Genomic DNA, 6,000 nt, shown 5'->3' on the forward strand with positions numbered 1-6,000 from the left:
TTGATCATAGGGACAATAGTGCCATCAACATTCTGTATAGGCAGGCTGTCAATTCTTGCAGGGGTTTCTGAGTGGGAGAAGGCATTATTCCCTACAGAAATGAGTGATTTCCTTTTTTGTCTCAAGTGCATCCTCCGCAGTGAGCACTGGCCTAACATACATGTATTGGTGTGCAACTAATGCCAATGAGAGCATGTAGTCTAGTTTCCCAACGAACTTTGATGTCATATGCAAATGCATTCCTGCAATTTAAAATATTTTATTATGGCTCTTTCCATATATAAAATTTTATGATAGACGTCTCCTAGAAGAAGATCCAACACTTTTGTCTTTGAAATATGATATAAGTATGCTTCTCGATGATCCTTTTCACCTGCAAAAGCAAACTCTGTCTCTTTAAGATTTTCCAAATCACTATAGTCGAGTTTTAGTCCAGAAAGGCACAATTGATAACCAATTTGAGGTATATACATAATGGACTCGTGTTTGGGATTATTAGCTTGGCATGGGAGGCATTTTAGCTCAAGTGCTGAAATCTCCTCAAGCAAGCCCTCGTATATTTCCTTCAATTCATCCAACTCTAGACAAATCCTGAATGCAATCATCATTCAGTATTTGTTTATGTTGCTTTGATTAAAGTCAAAGACTCCATATATCCATTCAAACTTCATATATATGGACAAGATCAACTGTAATGCATGTAAAATCCTGTCTTACAATATTTAAATTGAACATTCCTACATGCTCATGTTGTCTTTCTGAAATCTCAATTTCAAAAAATTTCCTTGTATGTGAAATGGAACTCATACTCTTTGGCAGTGCTATCCAATCATCCAATGTTGACAGATAACTTGGACACTGAAATCTCGAGTAGATGTGGAATATCTTTCACAGATTTCAAAGTGTTATGCAGGGCTGGCATCATTTCATCACAATGATGGAGAAGCAGTATAATGTTGAGACAACCATTCAGAATGTTGAGATCTAATATAGGCCTTATGAACCAAGTCTTCAAAATACGTCAGGCCATGACAATGACACACTTGTTAAACATGCCAAATATAAAAAATCCTTCCTTGGCTTTGCCAATGCCCATGCTACTTGGATGCTTATCAACTTGAAAAATATTGCAAGGCATTATAACCTGTAGCATCAATTTTCAAAAATATGTTTAATGAGATCTCTGAAACCTTGTCAAATTTTATTGGTGCGGTGTCATATTCCTTCATTTGAATAGTGTTGACAATCATGTCTTGTTGTAGCCTAGCAAGGGCCCCAGTAGCATGAACTTGCACATCATTTTCAGTGTTCATCATGGAGTTGAGTTGTTCATGAGCACATGCACAAACCACCAGATTCTTGTGTTCATTCAACAATTCCAAACACTTGTTCAAAATCTTAGCATGCTTCAACCTGTTGTTTGGGACCTTTAAAGTAACAACCTGTGAGCCAGCGAATATTCAAGGCTTCGAGAAATTCCTAAAAAGGTAGCTACTAGATCACCATGATTAGGAATATCAAAGTTATCATTTCCAAAAGAGTTGCAGTACATACAAAGTTCAGGTTTAATAAATAAAAATATTTCATTGTTTATGAGATCATCCGAATAAAACTTGAGAACCTGTTCCAAGATTGATAAGACTAAAGTGACTTCCCGTATAAGCATCTGCAAGAGCTCTAGACAAAATTTGCAGGAAAGCATCTCTTTGTCATAGAAGTCTTATATTGAGAGCAACCTGTAGTCTATATTTGTATGGATGTATTGAGCCAGTTTCCCATTTATAATGTAGATGCAAGAGTTGGAGGATGGTAATGATTTTGCATGGTATTGCTCACACAAAATCATTAATGCAATGCCCCAAATAAAACTAAAATCTTGTATTCCCAATTGAACCATGATGCTACCAAACATCTTGGTATCCAGGGAATTCATTTATTTGGTATTTTGGTTGTAAGGGTTTCCATGCCCAAACTTCGTTGGGCCTACATCCAAAGCACTAGATTGAGGAATAATTGATCTGAGTTCATGTAGATATGGTAGCACAACTAATCCAATGGCTATTGATTGAGTGCCATCTATAAATAGCTTGTACTCCTTTGAGAGCACACATGTATGTAGAAGTGTATGATTTTGGAGAAGCCCAATCCAACATTGTTCAAGGAGGGTGGGTCATTTGACAAAAATGGTACAAATACCTAATATTCTGTAATGTTAGGCCTGCTCTTCATGCAGCAATATACATATGCCTTGTCAACTGCGTGAGGTGCAAGAAGTCTGATTTTCACCTTACATCCAATCTGTTTTACAAATGAAGGGTAATAGAGGCCTTCGGATGTTAACAGTGGTTATGCAACCAAAGTTTGGGTCTGCCATCTTTAGCACACAAAGGAAACCATTCTAGGATAGATTAGATTCCTTAGTCTCCAATTTTTTATGTATTGACATTTTGATCACAAGGACAATAGTGCCATCAACATTCTATACATGCAGGATGGCAACACTTGCAGGGGTTTCTGAGAGGGAGAAGGCATTATTCCCTACAGAAAATGAGTACTTTCCTTTTTTTATCTCAAGTGCATCCTCTGCAGTGAGCACTAGCCTGACATGCATGTATTGGTGTGCAACTAATGCCAATGAGAGCATGCAGTCCATCTCCCCAATAGACTTTGATGTCATATGAAAATGCATTGAGAAAGGCTAAAGCTGCAATTCCAAATCTCTTATTATGGCTCTTTCCATATCTGACATTTTTTGATAGATGTCTCCTAGAAGAAGATCCAACTCTTTTGTCTTTGAAGTACGATAAAAGTACACTTCATGATGATCCTTTTCACATGCAAAAGCAAACTCGGTGTCTTTAAGATTTTCCAATTCACTATCATCGAGTTTTAGTCCAGAAAGGCAGAACTAATAACCAATTTGGGGTATATACACAATGGACCTATGTTTGGGATTATTAGCTTGGCATGGGAGACATTTTAGCTCAAGCACTGAAATATCCTCAAGCAAGCCCTCGTATATTTCCTTCAATTCATCCAACTCTAGACAAACCCCAGATGTAATCATCTTTCCATATTTGTTTCTATTGCTTTGATTAAAGTCAATGACTCGATTTATCAGTTCAAAATTCATAGATATGGACAAGCTCAATTGTAATGCATGTAAAAGCCTGTCTTACAATATTCAAATTGGACATTCTTGCATGCTCATGCTGTCTTTCTGAAATCCCACTCTCAAAAATTTTCCTTGTATGTAAAATGGAATTCATACTCTTTGACATTGTTGTCCAATCATCCAATGTTGACAGATAACCTGGACACCGAAATCTCGAGTAGATGTGGAATATCTTTAACATATTTCAAAGTGTTGTGCATGGATGACATCATTTCATAACACTAATGGAGCAGTGGTATAGTGTTGAGACGACCATTCAGAATGTTAAGATATAATATAGGCACTAAGAACCAAGTCCTTAAAAGACGTCAGCCATGACAATGACACGCTTCTTAAACATGCCAAATAACAAAAATCCTTCCTTGGCTTTGCCAATGCCCATGCTGCTTGGATGCTTATCAACTTGAAAAATCTGCAAGGCATCATAACCTGTAGCATCAAATTTCAGAAATTTGTTTATGAGATCTCTGAAACCCTACCAAATTTTATTGTTGTGGTGTCATATTCCTTCATTTCAATAGTTTTGACAAGCATCTCTTGTTGTAGCATAGCAAGAAGATCCCCAGCAACATGAACTTGCACATCACTTTTAGTGTTCATCATGGAATTGAGTTGTTCATGAGCACATGCACAAACCACCAAATGCTCTTGTTCATTCAAAAATTCCAAACATTTGTTCAAAAGCTTAGCATGCTTCAACCTGTTGTTTGGGACCTTTGAAAGTAACAACCTATGAGCCAGCCAATACTCAAGGCTTCTAGCAATTCCTAAAATGGTAGTTATTAGATCACCATGATTAGGAATATCAGACTTATCATTTCCAAGAATGTTGCAGTACATACAAAGTTCTAGTGCAATAAATAAAAATATTTCATTATTTATGCGATCATTTGGATAAAACTTGAGAACCTATTCCAATATTGATAAGACTAAAGTGACTGCCCATATAAGCATATGTAAGAGCTCTAGACAAAATTTGCAGGAAAACATCTCTTTGTCATAAAAGTCTTCTTTTAAGAGCAACCTGGAGTCTACATTCGTATGGATGTCTTGAGATAGTTTTCCTTTTATAATGTAGATGCAAGAGCTAGAGGATGGTAATGTTTTTGCATGGTATTTCTCACATAAAATAAGTATTGCAAGGCCCCAAAGAAAACTAAAATCTTGTATTCCCAATTGAAGGGTAATAGAGGCCTCTGGATGTTAATAGTGGTGATGCAACCAAAGTTTGGGTCTACCCTCTTTAGCACATAGAGGAAACCGACTTCCCATCGACATCATATACCTCTTGACCATTCAATGGGTCTACACAGTTAAACTTGTAAGATGCCACTGGTATTGAAAAATATTCATGATAGATAAACACCTCATTTGACTCTAAACCAGTAGAATTATACCTATCAGCTGCAAAAAGCTCCACAAGGTTATTTTCATTTTTAGGCACAGAATATGTCAGAATAAGGTTGCAAAGTACACTTTGTGTACTTGTTTCTAGGTTCCAAGGCTTGAGTGTACCATCACTTGAAGCTGAGGCAAGGTTGGTCGAATCAAGGGACTTGACATTATCCACAATTTTCCTGTGATGTGACAAAATGCACAATGGTGTTTTTATCTTTCAAAGATCATCATAATATATTTTATAATCTGCAGATTTTGATGCAAGTAACCATGCAGAGCTTGGTGGAAATTGAACAACATTTTATTCTTGATTAATATTCCAAAGTTTCACATAGCCATCACTCATTTGCACAATGCTCATTTACTCATTTGCACAATGCTCATTTCCAATAAACCAGTGCAATTTTTTAGACTGCCAAGCCTTTTTGATTGCTTAGAAATGGGTTCCAGTATGTTGGTTTAAGAGTTTATTCCATTATTTTGATAACATATACTACCATATCATTTTACTTGCATTTGTTGAGAAACCATGAGCCACTTAACTCGCAGGACTAGGAAAATTTGTACGTGTGTATAATGATCCACCTCTTGTGGATTATGGGACTACAACTTCTTTGCCTCCAAAATGTCTATAGAATGGCCCAACTCCATAGCTGAACAATCCTTAGAGATACTGCAACCTCCCCTTTTAAGTGTATATCTTCCCTTGCCTCAATTATAAACTATAATTGTACTTTCAGGTAACTGAGTAGAAGGATTTTGCTCAGCAAACAATGACACTAATTCATTCATTTCTAAAAGTGCTAGGCCATTTTTGCAACTGTCTGTCCTATACTTTTCTTCAACAGGAAAAATTCTTCCAAATTTGTCCTTGATATCTCGATCTTGGACTTCACCTTCAAATACATGTGTTGTCTCTTTTGTTGGATTTAACATCTTTCCCATATCTTTATTTACCTTTTGGTTCCCTCTAAATGGAATTTTCAAAGCTTCTACTGCATCTGGATCCTCTACAGCATCAACTGCTTCCATGCCTTCATCTTTATCTGTCTTCTCAACTAAATGTACTAAGCCTTCAATCCTGCTTGTATCAAATTCAGGTTTGTCATTACTTCTTCCCTTCTTGGTAGCCCTTGATGATAACTAGGCTTCCAAGATTTTTTTTACCTTTATGAAGGCTTCGCTATAGTCTTCAAATTTCTGATTTGGAAACAATTTTGTTTTTCCTAGTTAGCTTAAACCTTTTTATTCTGGTTCCAATATTCTTCTTTTCAATATGTTCTAGTCCAACAGCGGGCCAGGAGCATGATATGATACCACTGTGACGTACCAATTCTAAATTATGCAATTTTTTCCTTCATAAACAAACTTTCTTTAACAATTTTTTACAAACAGTTAGAGTGCAATAATTTCATCAAACACTTGGC

General features: G+C 36.4%; 1 pseudogene; it reads right to left on the reverse strand.

Moving 5' to 3' along the window:
- Positions 1 to 5,605, reverse strand: part of LOC149214407 (uncharacterized) — a 50,998-nt pseudogene extending 45,393 nt beyond the window's left edge.
- Positions 5,606 to 6,000: the final 395 nt, after the last annotated feature.

Source organism: Pinus tabuliformis, chromosome 1_1 (assembly GCF_031772625.1).
Source record: "Pinus tabuliformis cultivar Carrire ecotype Pingquan chromosome 1_1, CPIR1, whole genome shotgun sequence".
Classification (NCBI taxonomy): domain Eukaryota; kingdom Viridiplantae; phylum Streptophyta; class Pinopsida; order Pinales; family Pinaceae; genus Pinus; species Pinus tabuliformis.